Below are 18,963 nucleotides of genomic sequence, written 5' to 3' on the forward strand. Positions count from 1 at the left end.
TTGTCCCCACCTCAAACTTGTGCTGCCCTGATAGACCCAAGGGAGCCCTACAAACTGACATCAGGAACCTGGACTGCTGAGTTTTCTTTCCCAGCGAAAATGGAAAAAGGATGTGCCCAGGGGCCCCTGGCCCTGACTGCAAAAAATCCTTATATCGAAGGATGGACCCCACACCGAAGTTGTCCCCACCTCAAACTTGTGCTGCCCTGATAGACCCAAGGGAGCCCTACAAACTGACATCAGGAACCTGGACTGCTGAGTTTTCTTTCCCAGAGAAAATGGCCAAAGGTTGTGCCCAGGGGCCCCTAGCCCTGACTTCAAAAAATCCTTATATCGATGGATGGACCCCACACCGAAGTTGTCCCCACCTCAAACTTGTGCTGCCCTGATAGACCCAAGGGAGCCCTACAAACTGACATCAGGAACCTGGACTGCTGAGTTTTCTTTCCCAGAGAAAATGGAAAAAGGTTGTGCCCAGGGGCCCCTGGCCCTGGGCTGGGACCTCACTACAAAGAATCCTTATATCGAACGATGGACCCCACACCGAAGTTGTCCCCACCTCAAACTTGTGCTGCCCTGATAGACCCAAGGGAGCCTTACAAACTGACATCAGGAACCTGGACTGCTGAGTTTTCTTTCCCAGGGAAAATGGAAAAAGGATGTGCACAGGGGCCCCTGGGCCTGACTGAAAAAATCCTTATATCGAAGGATGGACCCCACACCGAAGTTGTCCCCACCTCAAACTTGTGCTGCCCTGATAGACCCAAAAGAGCCCTACAAACTGACATCAGGAACCTGGACTGCTGAGTTTTCTTTCCCAGGGAAAATGGCCACAGGATGTGCCCAGGGGCCCCTAGCCCTGACTGCAAAAAATCCTTATATCGAAGGATGGACCCCACACCGAAGTTGTCCCCACCTCAAACTTGTGCTGCCCTGATAGACCCAAGGGAGCCCTACAAACTGACATCAGGAACCTGGACTGCTGAGTTTTCTTTCCCAGGGAAAATGGAAAAAGGTTGTGCCCGGGACCCCCTGGACCTGGGCTGGGACCTCACTGCGAAAAATCCTTATATCGAAGGATGGACCCCACACCGAAGTTGTCCCCACCTCAAACTTGTGCTGCCCTGATAGACCCAAGGGAGCCCTACAAACTGACATCAGGAACCTGGACTGCTGAGTTTTCTTTCCCAGCGAAAATGGAAAAAGGATGTGCCCAGGGGCCCCTAGCCCTGACTGCAAAAAATCCATATATCGAAGGATGGACCCCACATCGAATTTGTCCCCTCCTCAAACTTGTGCTGCCCTGATACACCCAAGGGAGCCCTACAAACTGACATCAGGAACCTGGACTGCTGAGTTTTCTTTCCCAGGGAAAATGGAAAAAGAGTGTGTCCAGGGGCCCCTAGCCCTGGGCTGGGGCCTGACTGCAAAGAATCCTTATATCGAAGGATGGACTCCACACCGAAGTTGTCCACACCTCAAACTTGTGCTGCCCTGATAGACCCAAGGGAGCCCTACAAACTGACATCAGGAACCTGGACTGCTGAGTTTTCTTTCCCAGGGAAAATGGAAAATGGTTGTGCCCAGGGGCCCCTAGCCCTGACTGAAAAAAATCCTTATATCGAAGGATGGACCCCACACCGAAGTTGTCCCCACCTCAAACTTGTGCTGCCCTGATAGACCCAAGGGAGCCCTACAAACTGACATCAGGAACCTGGACTGCTGAGTTTTCTTTCCCAGGGAAAATGGCCAAAGGATGTACCCAGGAGCCCCTGACCCTGGGCTGGGACCTCACTGCGAAAAATCCTTATATCGAAGGATGGACCCCACACCGAAGTTGTCCCCACCTCAAACTTGTGCTGCCCTGATAGACCCAAGGGAGCCCTACAAATTGACATCAGGAACCTGGACTGCTGAGTTTTCTTTCGCAGGGAAAATGGAAAAAGGATGTGTTCAGGGGCCCTTGGCCCTAACTGCAAAAAATCCTTATATCGAAGGATGGACCCCACACCGAAGTGGTCCCCACCTCAAACTTGTGCTGCCCTGATAGACCCAAGGGAGCCCTACAAACTGACATCAGGAACCTGGACTGCTGAGTTTTCTTTCCCAGGGAAAACGGCCAAAAGATGTGCCCAGGGGCCCCTGGCCCTGACTACAAAAAATCCTTATATTGAAGGATGGACCCCACACCGAAGTTGTCCCCACCTCAAACTTGTGCTGCCCTGATAGACCCAAGGCAGCCCTACAAACTGACATCAGGAACCTGGACTGCTGAGTTTTCTTTCCCAGGGAAAATGGAAAAAGGATGTGCCCAGGGGCCCCTGGCCCTGACTGCAAAAAATCCTTATATCGAAGGATGGACCCCACACCGAAGTGGTCCCCACCTCAAACTTGTGCTGCCCTGATAGACCCAAGGGAGCCCTAAAAACTGACATCAGGAACCTGGACTGCTGAGTTTTCTTTCCCAGGGAAAACGGCCAAAAGATGTGCCCAGGGGCCCCTGGCCCTGACTACAAAAAATCCTTATATTGAAGGATGGACCCCACACCGAAGTTGTCCCCCCCTCAAACTTGTGCTGCCCTGATAGACCCAAGGCAGCCCTACAAACTGACATCAGGAACCTGGACTGCTGAGTTTTCTTTCCCAGGGAAAATGGAAAAAAGATGTGCCCAGGGGCCCCTGGCCCTGACTGCAAAAAATCCTTATATCGAAGGATGGACCCCACACCGAAGTGGTCCCCACCTCAAACTTGTGCTGCCCTGATAGACCCAAGGGAGCCCTACAAACTGACATCAGGAACCTGGACTGCTGAGTTTTCTTTCCCAGGGAAAATGGAAAATGGTTGTGCCCAGGGGCCCCTAGCCCTGACTGAAAAAAATCCTTATATCGATGGATGGACCCCACACCGAAGTTGTCCCCACCTCAAACTTGTGCTGCCCTGATAGACCCAAGGGAGCCCTACAAACTGACATCAGGAACCTGGACTGCTGAGTTTTCTTTCCCAGAGAAAATGGAAAAAGGTTGTGCCCAGGGGCCCCTGGCCCTGGGCTGGGACCTCACTACAAAGAATCCTTATATCGAACGATGGACCCCACACCGAAGTTGTCCCCACCTCAAACTTGTGCTGCCCTGATAGACCCAAGGGAGCCTTACAAACTGACATCAGGAACCTGGACTGCTGAGTTTTCTTTCCCAGGGAAAATGGAAAAAGGATGTGCACAGGGGCCCCTGGGCCTGACTGAAAAAATCCTTATATCGAAGGATGGACCCCACACCGAAGTCGTCCCCACCTCAAACTTGTGCTGCCCTGATAGACCCAAAAGAGCCCTACAAACTGACATCAGGGACCTGGACTGCTGAGTTTTCTTTCCCAGGGAAAATGGCCACAGGATGTGCCCAGGGGCCCCTGGCCCTGACTGCAAAAAATCCTTATATCGAAGGATGGACCCCACAACGAAGTTGTCCCCACCTCAAACTTGTGCTGCCCTGATAGACCCAAGGGAGCCCTACAAACTGACATCAGGAACCTGGACTGCTGAGTTTTCTTTCCCAGGGAAAATGGAAAAAGGATGCGTTCAGGGGCCCTTGGCCCTAACTGCAAAAAATCCTTATATCGAAGGATGGACCCCACACCGAAGTGGTCCCCACCTCAAACTTGTGCTGCCCTGATAGACCCAAGGGAGCCCTACAAACTGACATCAGGAACCTGGACTGCTGAGTTTTCTTTCAGAGGGAAAATGGCCAAAGGATGTACCCAGGGGCCCCTAGCCCTGACTGCAAAAAATCCTTATATCGAAGGATGGACCCCACACCGAAGTGTTCCCCACCTCAAACTTGTGCTGCCCTGATAGACCCAAGGGAGCCCTACAAACTGACATCAGGAACCTGGACTGCTGAGTTTTCTTTCCCAGGGAAAATGGAAAAAGGATGTGCCCAGGGTCCCCTGGCCCTGGGCTGGGGCCTCACTACAAAGAATCCTTATATCGAAGGATGGACCCCACACCGAAATTGTCCCCACCTCAAACTTGTGCTGCCCTGATAGACCCAAGGGAGCCCTACAAACTGACATCAGGAACCTGGACTGCTGAGTTTTCTTTCCCAGGGAAAATGGCCAAAGGATGTGCCCAGGGGCCCCTAGCCCTGACTGCAAAAAATCCTTATATCGAAGAATGGAGCCCACACCAAAGTTGTCCCCACCTCAAACTTGTGCTGCCCTGATAGACCCAAGGGAGCCCTACAAACTGACATCAGGAACCTGGACTGCTGAGTTTTCTTTCCCAGGGAAAATGGAAAAAGGATGTGCCCAGGGGCCCCTAGCCCTGACTGCAAAAAATCCTTATATCGAAGGATGGACCCCACACCGAAGTTGTCCCCACCTCAAACTTGTGCTGCCCTGATAGACCCAAGGGAGCCCTACAAACTGACATCAGGAACCTGGACTGCTGAGTTTTCTTTCCCAGGGAAAATGGAAAAAGGATGTGCCCAGGGGCCCCTAGCCCTGACTGCAAAAAATCCTTATATCGATGGATGGACCCCACACCGAAGTGTTCCCCACCTCAAACTTGTGCTGCCCTGATAGACCCAAGGGAGCCCTACAAACTGACATCAGGAACCTGGACTGCTGAGTTTTCTTTCCCAGGGAAAATGGAAAAAGGATGTGCCCAGGGGCCCCTGGCCCTGACTGCAAAAAATCCTTCTATCGAAGGATGGAGCCCACACCGAAGTTGTCTCCACCTCAAACTTGTGCTGCCCTGATAGACCCAAGGGAGCCCTACAAACTGACATCAGGAACCTGGACTGCTGAGTTTTCTTTCCCAGAGAAAATGGAAAAAGGATGTGCCCAGGGGCCCCTGGCCCTGACTGCAAAAAATCCTTATATCGAAGGATGGACCCCACACCGAAGTTGTCCCCACCTCAAACTTGTGCTGCCCTGATAGACCCAAGGGAGCCCTACAAACTGACATCAGGAACCTGGACTGCTGAGTTTTCTTTCCCAGGGAAAATGGCCAAAGGTTGTGCCCAGGGGCCCCTAGCCCTGACTTCAAAAAATCCTTATATCGATGGATGGACCCCACACCGAAGTTGTCCCCACCTCAAACTTGTGCTGCCCTGATAGACCCAAGGGAGCCCTACAAACTGACATCAGGAACCTGGACTGCTGAGTTTTCTTTCCCAGAGAAAATGGAAAAAGGTTGTGCCCAGGGGCCCCTGGCCCTGGGCTGGGACCTCACTACAAAGAATCCTTATATCGAACGATGGACCCCACACCGAAGTTGTCCCCACCTCAAACTTGTGCTGCCCTGATAGACCCAAGGGAGCCTTACAAACTGACATCAGGAACCTGGACTGCTGAGTTTTCTTTCCCAGGGAAAATGGAAAAAGGATGTGCACAGGGGCCCCTGGGCCTGACTGAAAAAATCCTTATATCGAAGGATGGACCCCACACCGAAGTTGTCCCCACCTCAAACTTGTGCTGCCCTGATAGACCCAAAAGAGCCCTACAAACTGACATCAGGAACCTGGACTGCTGAGTTTTCTTTCCCAGGGAAAATGGCCACAGGATGTGCCCAGGGGCCCCTAGCCCTGACTGCAAAAAATCCTTATATCGAAGGATGGACCCCACACCGAAGTTGTCCCCACCTCAAACTTGTGCTGCCCTGATAGACCCAAGGGAGCCCTACAAACTGACATCAGGAACCTGGACTGCTGAGTTTTCTTTCCCAGGGAAAATGGAAAAAGGTTGTGCCCGGGACCCCCTGGACCTGGGCTGGGACCTCACTGCGAAAAATCCTTATATCGAAGGATGGACCCCACACCGAAGTTGTCCCCACCTCAAACTTGTGCTGCCCTGATAGACCCAAGGGAGCCCTACAAACTGACATCAGGAACCTGGACTGCTGAGTTTTCTTTCCCAGCGAAAATGGAAAAAGGATGTGCCCAGGGGCCCCTAGCCCTGACTGCAAAAAATCCATATATCGAACGATGGACCCCACATCGAATTTGTCCCCTCCTCAAACTTGTGCTGCCCTGATACACCCAAGGGAGCCCTACAAACTGACATCAGGAACCTGGACTGCTGAGTTTTCTTTCCCAGGGAAAATGGAAAAAGGATGTGCCCAGGGGCCCCTGGCCCTGGTCTGGGGCCTGACTGCAAAGAATCCTTATATCGAAGGATGGACTCCACACCGAAGTTGTCCACACCTCAAACTTGTGCTGCCCTGATAGACCCAAGGGAGCCCTACAAACTGACATCAGGAACCTGGACTGCTGAGTTTTCTTTCCCAGGGAAAATGGAAAATGGTTGTGCCCAGGGGCCCCTAGCCCTGACTGAAAAAAATCCTTATATCGAAGGATGGACCCCACACCGAAGTTGTCCCCACCTCAAACTTGTGCTGCCCTGATAGACCCAAGGGAGCCCTACAAACTGACATCAGGAACCTGGACTGCTGAGTTTTCTTTCCCAGGGAAAATGGAAAAAGGATGCGTTCAGGGGCCCTTGGCCCTAACTGCAAAAAATCCTTATATCGAAGGATGGACCCCACACCGAAGTGGTCCCCACCTCAAACTTGTGCTGCCCTGATAGACCCAAGGGAGCCCTACAAACTGACATCAGGAACCTGGACTGCTGAGTTTTCTTTCAGAGGGAAAATGGCCAAAGGATGTACCCAGGGGCCCCTAGCCCTGACTGCAAAAAATCCTTATATCGAAGGATGGACCCCACACCGAAGTGTTCCCCACCTCAAACTTGTGCTGCCCTGATAGACCCAAGGGAGCCCTACAAACTGACATCAGGAACCTGGACTGCTGAGTTTTCTTTCCCAGGGAAAATGGAAAAAGGATGTGCCCAGGGTCCCCTGGCCCTGGGCTGGGGCCTCACTACAAAGAATCCTTATATCGAAGGATGGACCCCACACCGAAATTGTCCCCACCTCAAACTTGTGCTGCCCTGATAGACCCAAGGGAGCCCTACAAACTGACATCAGGAACCTGGACTGCTGAGTTTTCTTTCCCAGGGAAAATGGCCAAAGGATGTGCCCAGGGGCCCCTAGCCCTGACTGCAAAAAATCCTTATATCGAAGAATGGAGCCCACACCAAAGTTGTCCCCACCTCAAACTTGTGCTGCCCTGATAGACCCAAGGGAGCCCTACAAACTGACATCAGGAACCTGGACTGCTGAGTTTTCTTTCCCAGGGAAAATGGAAAAAGGATGTGCCCAGGGGCCCCTAGCCCTGACTGCAAAAAATCCTTATATCGAAGGATGGACCCCACACCGAAGTTGTCCCCACCTCAAACTTGTGCTGCCCTGATAGACCCAAGGGAGCCCTACAAACTGACATCAGGAACCTGGACTGCTGAGTTTTCTTTCCCAGGGAAAATGGAAAAAGGATGTGCCCAGGGGCCCCTAGCCCTGACTGCAAAAAATCCTTATATCGATGGATGGACCCCACACCGAAGTGTTCCCCACCTCAAACTTGTGCTGCCCTGATAGACCCAAGGGAGCCCTACAAACTGACATCAGGAACCTGGACTGCTGAGTTTTCTTTCCCAGGGAAAATGGAAAAAGGATGTGCCCAGGGGCCCCTGGCCCTGACTGCAAAAAATCCTTCTATCGAAGGATGGAGCCCACACCGAAGTTGTCCCCACCTCAAACTTGTGCTGCCCTGATAGACCCAAGGGAGCCCTACAAACTGACATCAGGAACCTGGACTGCTGAGTTTTCTTTCCCAGCGAAAATGGAAAAAGGATGTGCCCAGGGGCCCCTGGCCCTGACTGCAAAAAATCCTTATATCGAAGGATGGACCCCACACCGAAGTTGTCCCCACCTCAAACTTGTGCTGCCCTGATAGACCCAAGGGAGCCCTACAAACTGACATCAGGAACCTGGACTGCTGAGTTTTCTTTCCCAGGGAAAATGGCCAAAGGTTGTGCCCAGGGGCCCCTAGCCCTGACTTCAAAAAATCCTTATATCGATGGATGGACCCCACACCGAAGTTGTCCCCACCTCAAACTTGTGCTGCCCTGATAGACCCAAGGGAGCCCTACAAACTGACATCAGGAACCTGGACTGCTGAGTTTTCTTTCCCAGAGAAAATGGAAAAAGGTTGTGCCCAGGGGCCCCTGGCCCTGGGCTGGGACCTCACTACAAAGAATCCTTATATCGAACGATGGACCCCACACCGAAGTTGTCCCCACCTCAAACTTGTGCTGCCCTGATAGACCCAAGGGAGCCTTACAAACTGACATCAGGAACCTGGACTGCTGAGTTTTCTTTCCCAGGGAAAATGGAAAAAGGATGTGCACAGGGGCCCCTGGGCCTGACTGAAAAAATCCTTATATCGAAGGATGGACCCCACACCGAAGTTGTCCCCACCTCAAACTTGTGCTGCCCTGATAGACCCAAAAGAGCCCTACAAACTGACATCAGGAACCTGGACTGCTGAGTTTTCTTTCCCAGGGAAAATGGCCACAGGATGTGCCCAGGGGCCCCTAGCCCTGACTGCAAAAAATCCTTATATCGAAGGATGGACCCCACACCGAAGTTGTCCCCACCTCAAACTTGTGCTGCCCTGATAGACCCAAGGGAGCCCTACAAACTGACATCAGGAACCTGGACTGCTGAGTTTTCTTTCCCAGGGAAAATGGAAAAGGTTGTGCCCGGGACCCCCTGGACCTGGGCTGGGACCTCACTGCGAAAAATCCTTATATCGAAGGATGGACCCCACACCGAAGTTGTCCCCACCTCAAACTTGTGCTGCCCTGATAGACCCAAGGGAGCCCTACAAACTGACATCAGGAACCTGGACTGCTGAGTTTTCTTTCCCAGCGAAAATGGAAAAAGGATGTGCCCAGGGGCCCCTAGCCCTGACTGCAAAAAATCCATATATCGAAGGATGGACCCCACATCGAATTTGTCCCCTCCTCAAACTTGTGCTGCCCTGATACACCCAAGGGAGCCCTACAAACTGACATCAGGAACCTGGACTGCTGAGTTTTCTTTCCCAGGGAAAATGGAAAAAGAGTGTGTCCAGGGGCCCCTAGCCCTGGTCTGGGGCCTGACTGCAAAGAATCCTTATATCGAAGGATGGACTCCACACCGAAGTTGTCCACACCTCAAACTTGTGCTGCCCTGATAGACCCAAGGGAGCCCTACAAACTGACATCAGGAACCTGGACTGCTGAGTTTTCTTTCCCAGGGAAAATGGAAAATGGTTGTGCCCAGGGGCCCCTAGCCCTGACTGAAAAAAATCCTTATATCGAAGGATGGACCCCACACCGAAGTTGTCCCCACCTCAAACTTGTGCTGCCCTGATAGACCCAAGGGAGCCCTACAAACTGACATCAGGAACCTGGACTGCTGAGTTTTCTTTCCCAGGGAAAATGGCCAAAGGATGTGCCCAGGAGCCCCTGACCCTGGGCTGGGACCTCACTGCGAAAAATCCTTATATCGAAGGATGGACCCCACACCGAAGTTGTCCCCACCTCAAACTTGTGCTGCCCTGATAGACCCAAGGGAGCCCTACAAACTGACATCAGGAACCTGGACTGCTGAGTTTTCTTTCCCAGGGAAAATGGCCAAAGGATGTGCCCAGGGGCCCCTAGCCCTAACTGCAAAAAATCCTTATATCGAAGGATGGACCCCACACCGAAGTTGTCCCCACCTCAAACTTGTGCTGCCCTGATAGACCCAAGGGAGCCCTACAAACTGACATCAGGAACCTGGACTGCTGAGTTTTCTTTCGCAGGGAAAATGGAAAAAGGATGTGTTCAGGGGCCCTTGGCCCTAACCGCAAAAAATCCTTATATCGAAGGATGGACCCCACACCGAAGTGGTCCCCACCTCAAACTTGTGCTGCCCTGATAGACCCAAGGGAGCCCTAAAAACTGACATCAGGAACCTGGACTGCTGAGTTTTCTTTCCCAGGGAAAACGGCCAAAAGTTGTGCCCAGGGGCCCCTGGCCCTGACTACAAAAAATCCTTATATTGAAGGATGGACCCCACACCGAAGTTGTCCCCACCTCAAACTTGTGCTGCCCTGATAGACCCAAGGCAGCCCTACAAACTGACATCAGGAACCTGGACTGCTGAGTTTTCTTTCCCAGGGAAAATGGAAAAAGGATGTGCCCAGGGGCCCCTGGCCCTGACTGCAAAAAATCCTTATATCGAAGGATGGACCCCACACCGAAGTGGTCCCCACCTCAAACTTGTGCTGCCCTGATAGACCCAAGGGAGCCCTACAAACTGACATCAGGAACCTGGACTGCTGAGTTTTCTTTCCCAGGGAAAATGGCCAAAGGTTGTGCCCAGGGGCCCCTAGCCCTGACTTCAAAAAATCCTTATATCGATGGATGGACCCCACACCGAAGTTGTCCCCACCTCAAACTTGTGCTGCCCTGATAGACCCAAGGGAGCCCTACAAACTGACATCAGGAACCTGGACTGCTGAGTTTTCTTTCCCAGAGAAAATGGAAAAAGGTTGTGCCCAGGGGCCCCTGGCCCTGGGCTGGGACCTCACTACAAAGAATCCTTATATCGAACGATGGACCCCACACCGAAGTTGTCCCCACCTCAAACTTGTGCTGCCCTGATAGACCCAAGGGAGCCTTACAAACTGACATCAGGAACCTGGACTGCTGAGTTTTCTTTCCCAGGGAAAATGGAAAAAGGATGTGCACAGGGGCCCCTGGGCCTGACTGAAAAAATCCTTATATCGAAGGATGGACCCCACACCGAAGTCGTCCCCACCTCAAACTTGTGCTGCCCTGATAGACCCAAAAGAGCCCTACAAACTGACATCAGGGACCTGGACTGCTGAGTTTTCTTTCCCAGGGAAAATGGCCACAGGATGTGCCCAGGGGCCCCTAGCCCTGACTGCAAAAAATCCTTATATCGAAGGATGGACCCCACAACGAAGTTGTCCCCACCTCAAACTTGTGCTGCCCTGATAGACCCAAGGGAGCCCTACAAACTGACATCAGGAACCTGGACTGCTGAGTTTTCTTTCCCAGGGAAAATGGAAAAAGGTTGAGCCCGGGACCCCCTGGACCTGGGCTGGGACATCACTGCGAAAAATCCTTATATCGAAGGATGGACCCCACACCGAAGTTGTCCCCACCTCAAACTTGTGCTGCCCTGATAGACCCAAGGGAGCCCTACAAACTGACATCAGGAACCTGGACTGCTGAGTTTTCTTTCCCAGCGAAAATGGAAAAAGGATGTGCCAAGGGGCCCCTAGCCCTGACTGCAAAAAATCCTTATATCGAAGGATGGACCCCACAACGAAGTTGTCCCCACCTCAAACTTGTGCTGCCTAGATAGACCCAAGGGAGCCCTACAAACTGACATCAGGAACCTGGACTGCTGAGTTTTCTTTCCCAGGGAAAATGGAAAAAGGATGTGCCCAGGGGCCCCTAGACCTGACTGCAAAAAATCCATATATCGAAGGATGGACCCCACACCGAATTTGTCCCCTCCTCAAACTTGTGCTGCCCTGATACACCCAAGGGAGCCCTACAAACTGACATCAGGAACCTGGACTGCTGAGTTTTCTTTCCCAGGGAAAATGGAAAAAGAGTGTGTCCAGGGGCCCCTAGCCCTGGTCTGGGGCCTGACTGCAAAGAATCCTTATATCGAAGGATGGACTCCACACCGAAGTTGTCCCCACCTCAAACTTGTGCTGCCCTGATAGACCCAAGGGAGCCCTACAAACTGACATCAGGAACCTGGACTGCTGAGTTTTCTTTCCCAGGGAAAATGGAAAATGGTTGCGCCCAGGAGCCCCTAGCCCTGACTGCAAAAAATCCTTATATCGAAGGATGGACCCCACAACGAAGTTGTCCCCACCTCAAACTTGTGCTGCCCTGATAGACCCAAGGGAGCCCTACAAACTGACATCAGGAACCTGGACTGCTGAGTTTTCTTTCCCAGGGAAAATGGCCAAAGGATGTGCCCAGGAGCCCCTGACCCTGGGCTGGGACCTCACTGCGAAAAATCCTTATATCGAAGGATGGACCCCACACCGAAGTTGTCCCCACCTCAAACTTGTGCTGCCCTGATAGACCCAAGGGAGCCCTACAAACTGACATCAGGAACCTGGACTGCTGAGTTTTCTTTCCCAGGGAAAATGGCCAAAGGATGTGTCCAGGGGCCCCTAGCCCTAACTGCAAAAAATCCTTATATCGAAGGATGGACCCCACACCGAAGTTGTCCCCACCTCAAACTTGTGCTGCCCTGATAGACCCAAGGGAGCCCTACAAACTGACATCAGGAACCTGGACTGCTGAGTTTTCTTTCCCAGGGAAAATGGAAAAAGGATGTGCCCAGGGGCCCCTGGCCCTGACTGCAAAAAATCCTTATATCGAAAGATGGACCCCACACCGAAGTTGTCCCCACCTCAAACTTGTGCTGCCCTGATAGACCTAAGGGAGCCCTACAAACTGACATCAGGAACCTGGACTGCTGAGTTTTCTTTCCTAGGTAAAATGGAAAAAGGATGTGCCAAGGGGCCCCTGGCCCTGGGCTGGACCTCACTACAAAGATTCCTTATATCGAAGGATGGACCCCACACCGAAGTTGTCCCCACCTCAAACTTGTGCTGCCCTGATAGACCCAAAAGAGCCCTACAAACTGACATCAGGAACCTGGACTGCTGAGTTTTCTTTCCCAGGGAAAATGGAAAAAGGATGTGCCCAGGGGCCCCTAGCCCTGATTGCAAAAAATCCTTATATCGAAGGATGGACCCCACAACGAAGTTGTCCCCACCTCAAACTTGTGCTGCCCTGATAGACCCAAGGGAGCCCTACAAACTGACATCAGGAACCTGGACTGCTGAGTTTTCTTTCCCAGGGAAAATGGAAAAAGGTTGTGCCCAGGGGCCCCTGGCCCTGGGCTGGGGCCTCACTACAAAAATCCATATATAGAAGGATGGACCCCACACTTAAGTTGTCCCCACCTCAAACTTGTGCTGCCCTGATAGACCCAAGGGAGCCCTACAAACTGACATCAGGAACCTGGACTGCTGAGTTTTCTTTCCCAGGGAAAATGGAAAAAGGATGTGCCCAGGGGCCCCTAGACCTGACTGCAAAAAATCCATATATCAAAGGATGGACGCCACACCGAAGATGTCCCCTCCTCAAACTTGTGCTGCCCTGATAGACCCAAGGGAGCCCTACAAACTGACATCAGGAACCTGGACTGCTGAGTTTTCTTTCCCCGGGAAAATGGAAAAAGAGTGTGTCCAGGGGCCCCTAGCCCTGGGCTGGGGCCTGACTGCAAAGAATCCTTATATCGAAGGATGGACCCCACACCGAAGTTGTCCACACCTCAAACTTGTGCTGCCCTGATAGACCCAAGGGAGCCCTACAAACTGACATCAGGAACCTGGACTGCTGAGTTTTCTTTCCCAGGGAAAATGGAAAAAGGATGTGCCCAGGGGCTGCTGGCCCTGGGCTGGGACCTCACTGCGAAAAATCCTTATATCGAAGGATGGACCCCACACCGAAGTTGTCCCCACCTCAAACTTGTGCTGCCCTGATAGACCCAAGGGAGCCCTACAAACTGACATCAGGAACCTGGACTGCTGAGTTTTCTTTCCCAGGGAAAATGGCCAAAGGATGTGCCCAGGGGCCCCTAGCCCTGACTACAAAAATCCTTATATCGAAGGATGGACCCCACACCGAAGTTGTCCCCACCTCAAACTTGTGCTGCCCTGATAGACCCAAGGGAGCCCTACAAACTGACATCAGGAACCTGGACTGCTGAGTTTTCTTTCCCAGGGAAAATGGAAAAAGAATGTGCCCAGGGGCCCCTGGCCCTGACTGCAAAAAATCCTTATATCGAAAGATGGACCCCACACCGAAGTTGTCCCCACCACAAACTTGTGCTGCCCTGATAGACCCAAGGGAGCCCTACAAACTGACATCAGGAACCTGGACTGCTGAGTTTTCTTTCCTAGGTAAAATGGAAAAAGGATGTGCCCAGGGGCCACTGGCCCTGGGCTGGACCTCACTACAAAGATTCCTTATATCGAAGGATGGACCCCACACCGATGTTGTCCCCACCTCAAACTTGTGCTGCCCTGATAGACCCAAGGGAGCCCTACAAACTGACATCAGCAACCTGGATTGCTGAGTTTTCTTTCCCAGGGAAAATGGAAAAAGGATGTGCCCAGGGGCCCCTAGCCCTGATTGCAAAAAATCCTTATATCGAAGGATGGACCCCACAACAAAGTTGTCCCCACCTCAAACTTGTGCTGCCCTGATAGACCCAAGGGAGCCCTACAAACTGACATCAGGAACCTGGACTGCTGAGTTTTCTTTCCCAGGGAAAATGGAAAAAGGATGTGCCCAGGGGCCCCTGGCCCTGGGCTGGGGCCTCACTACAAAAATCCATATATAGAAGGATGGACCCCACACCGAAGTTGTCCCCACCTCAAACTTGTGCTGCCCTGATAGACCCAAGGGAGCCCTACAAACTGACATCAGGAACCTGGACTGCTGAGTTTTCTTTCCCAGGGAAAATGGAAAAAGGATGTGCCCAGGGGCCCCTAGACCTGACTGCAAAAAATCCATATATCAAAGGATGGACGCCACACCGAAGATGTCCCCTCCTCAAACTTGTGCTGCCCTGATAGACCCAAGGGAGCCCTACAAACTGACATCAGGAACCTGGACTGCTGAGTTTTCTTTCCCAGGGAAAATGGAAAAAGAGTGTGTCCAGGGGCCCCTAGCCCTGGGCTGGGGCCTGACTGCAAAGAATACTTATATCGAAGGATGGACCCCACACCGAAGTTGTCCACACCTCAAACTTGTGCTGCCCTGATAGACCCAAGGGAGCCCTACAAACTGACATCAGGAACCTGGACTGCTGAGTTTTCTTTCCCAGGGAAAATGGAAAAAGGATGTGCCCAGGGGCCCCTGGCCCTGACTGCAAAAAATCCTTATATCGAAGGATGGACCCCACACCGAAGTTGTCCCCACCTCAAACTTGTGCTGCCCTGATAGACCCAAGGGAGCCCTACAAACTGACATCAGGAACCTGGACTGCTGAGATTTCTTTCCCAGGGGAAATGGAAAAAGGATGTGCCCTGGAGCCCCTGGCCCTGACTGCAAAAAATCCTTATATCGAAGGATGGACCCCACACCGAAGTGTTCCCCACCTCAAACTTGTGCTGCCCTGATAGACCCAAGGGAGCCCTACAAACTGACATCAGGAACCTGGACTGCTGAGTTTTCTTTCCCAGGGAAAATGGCCAAAGGATGTGCCCAGGGGCCCCTAGCCCTGACTGCAAAAAATCCTTATATCGAAGGATGGACCCCACACCGAAGTTGTCCCAACCTCAAACTTGTGCTGCCCTGATAGACCCAAGGGAGCCCTACAAACTGACATCAGGAACCTGGACTGCTGAGTTTTCTTTCCCAGGGAAAATGGAAAAAGGATGTGCCCAGGGGCCGCTGGCCCTGGTCTGGGACCTCACTGCGAAAAATCCTTATATCGAAGGATGGACCCCACACCGAAGTTGTCCCCACCTCAAACTTGTGCTGCCCTGATACACCCAAGGGAGCCCTAAAAACTGACATCAGGAACCTGGACTGCTGAGTTTTCTTTCCCAGGGAAAATGGCCAAAAGATGTGCCCAGGGGCCCCTGGCCCTGACTACAAAAAATCCTTATATCGAAGGATGGACCCCACACCGAAGTTGTCCCCACCTCAAACTTGTGCTGCCCTGATAGACCCAAGGGAGCCCTAAAAACTGACATCAGGAACCTGGACTGCTGAGTTTTCTTTCCCAGGGAAAATGGCCAAAGGATGTGCCCAGGGGCCCCTGGCCCTGGGCTGGGGCTTCACTGCAAAAAATCCTTATATCGAAGGATGGACCCCACACCGAAGTTGTCCCCACCTCAAACTTGTGCTGCCCTGATAGACCCAAGGGAGCCCTACAAACTGACATCAGGAACCTGGACTGCTGAGTTTTCTTTCCCAGGGAAAATGGAAAAAGGATGTGCCCAGGGGCCCCTGGCCCTGACTGCAAAAAATCCTTATATCGAAAGATGGACCCCACACCGAAGTTGTCCCCACCTCAAACTTGTGCTGCCCTGATAGACCTAAGGGAGCCCTACAAACTGACATCAGGAACCTGGACTGCTGAGTTTTCTTTCCCAGGGAAAATGGAAAAAGGATGTGCCCTGGAGCCCCTGGCCCTGACTGCAAAAAATCCTTATATCGAAGGATGGACCCCACACCGAAGTGTTCCCCACCTCAAACTTGTGCTGCCCTGATAGACCCAAGGGAGCCCTACAAACTGACATCAGGAACCTGGACTGCTGAGTTTTCTTTCCCAGGGAAAATGGCCAAAGGATGTGCCCAGGGGCCCCTAGCCCTGACTGCAAAAAATCCTTATATCGAAGGATGGACCCCACACCGAAGTTGTCCCAACCTCAAACTTGTGCTGCCCTGATAGACCCAAGGGAGCCCTACAAACTGACATCAGGAACCTGGACTGCTGAGTTTTCTTTCCCAGGGAAAATGGAAAAAGGATGTGCCCAGGGGCCCCTGGCCCTGACTGCAAAAAATCCTTATATCGAAGGATGGACCCCACACCGAAGTTGTCCCAACCTCAAACTTGTGCTGCCCTGATAGACCCAAGGGAGCCCTACAAACTGACATCAGGAACCTGGACTGCTGAGTTTTCTTTCCCAGGGAAAATGGAAAAAGGATGTGCCCAGGGGCCGCTGGCCCTGGGCTGGGACCTCACTGCGAAAAATCCTTATATCGAAGGATGGACCCCACACCGAAGTTGTCCCCACCTCAAACTTGTGCTGCCCTGATACACCCAAGGGAGCCCTAAAAACTGACATCAGGAACCTGGACTGCTGAGTTTTCTTTCCCAGGGAAAATGGCCAAAAGATGTGCCCAGGGGCCCCTGGCCCTGACTACAAAAAATCCTTATATCGAAGGATGGACCCCACACCGAAGTTGTCCCCACCTCAGACTTGTGCTGCCCTGATAGACCCAAGGGAGCCCTAAAAACTGACATCAGGAACCTGGACTGCTGAGTTTTCTTTCCCAGGGAAAATGGCCAAAGGATGTGCCCAGGGGCCCCTGGCCCTGGGCTGGGGCTTCACTGCAAAAAATCCTTATATCGAAGGATGGACCCCACACCGAAGTTGTCCCCACCTCAAACTTGTGCTGCCCTGATAGACCCAAGGGAGCCCTACAAACTGACATCAGGAACCTGGACTGCTGAGTTTTCTTTCCCAGGGAAAATGGAAAAAGGGTGTGCCCAGGGGCCCCTGGCCCTGACTGCAAAAAATCCTTATATCGAAAGATGGACCCCACACCGAAGTTGTCCCCACCTCAAACTTGTGCTGCCCTGATAGACCTAAGGGAGCCCTACAAACTGACATCAGGAACCTGGACTGCTGAATTTTCTTTCCTAGGTAAAATGGAAAAAGGATGTGCCCAGGGGCCCCTAGCCCTGGGCTGGACCTCACTACAAAGATTCCTTATATCGAAGGATGGACCCCACACCGAAGTTGTCCCCACCTCAAACTTGTGCTGCCCTGATAGACCCAAGGGAGCCCTACAAACTGACATCAGCAACCTGGACTGCTGAGTTTTCTTTCCCAGGGAAAATGGAAAAAGGATGTGCCCAGGGGCCCCTAGCCCTGATTGCAAAAAATCCTTATATCGAAGGATGGACCCCACAACGAAGTTGTCCCCACCTCAAACTTGTGCTGCCCTGATAGACCCAAGGGAGCCCTACAAACTGACATCAGGAACCTGGACTGCTGAGTTTTCTTTCCCAGGGAAAATGGAAAAAGGATGTGCCCAGGGGCCCCTGGCCCTGGGCTGGGGCCTCACTACAAAAATCCATATATAGAAGGATGGACCCCACACCGAAGTTGTCCCCACCTCAAACTTGTGCTGCCCTGATAGACCCAAGGGAGCCCTACAAACTGACATCAGGAACCTGGACTGCTGAGTTTTCTTTCCCAGGGAAAATGGAAAAAGGATGTGCCCAGGGGCCGCTGGCCCTGGGCTGGGACCTCACTGCGAAAAATCCTTATATCGAAGGATGGACCCCACACCGAAGTTGTCCCCACCTCAAACTTGTGCTGCCCTGATAGACCCAAGGGAGCCCTACAAACTGACATCAGGAACCTGGACTGCTGAGTTTTCTTTCCCAGGGAAAATGGCCAAAGGATGTGCCCAGGGGCCCCTAGCCCTGACTACAAAAATCCTTATATCGAAGGATGGACCCCACACCAAAGTTGTCCCCACCTCAAACTTGTGCTGCCCTGATAGACCCAAGGGAGCCCTACAAACTGACATCAGGAACCTGGACTGCTGAGTTTTCTTTCCCAGGGAAAATGGAAAAAGGATGTGCCCAGGGGCCCCTGGCCCTGACTGCGAAAAATCCTTATATCGAAGGATGGACCCCACACCGAAGTTGTCCCCACCTCAAACTTGTGCTGCCCTGATAGACCCAAGGGAGCCCTACAAACTGACATCAGGAACCTGGACTGCTGAGATTTTCTTCCCAGGGAAAATGCAAAAAGGATGTGCCCAGGGGCCCCTGGCCCTGGGCTTAATCCTCACTGCCAAAAAACCATATATCGAAGGATGGACCCCACACCGAAGATGTCCCCACCTCAAACTTGTGCTGCCCTGATACACCCAAGGGAGCCCTACAAACTGACATCAGGAACCTGGACTGCTGAGTTTTCTTTCCCAGGGAAAATGGAAAAAGGATGTGCCCAGGGGCCCCTGGCCCTGACTGCAAAAAATCCTTATATCGAAAGATGGACCCCACACCGAAGTTGTCCCCACCTCAAACTTGTGCTGCCCTGATAGACCTAAGGGAGCCCTACAAACTGACATCAGGAACCTGGACTGCTGAGTTTTCTTTCCTAGGTAAAATGGAAAAAGGATGTGCCCAGGGGCCCCTGGCCCTGGGCTGGACC

This window comes from Lonchura striata, chromosome 17, assembly GCF_050655825.1.
Source record: "Lonchura striata isolate lonStrDom1 chromosome 17, ASM5065582v1, whole genome shotgun sequence".
Classification (NCBI taxonomy): domain Eukaryota; kingdom Metazoa; phylum Chordata; class Aves; order Passeriformes; family Estrildidae; genus Lonchura; species Lonchura striata.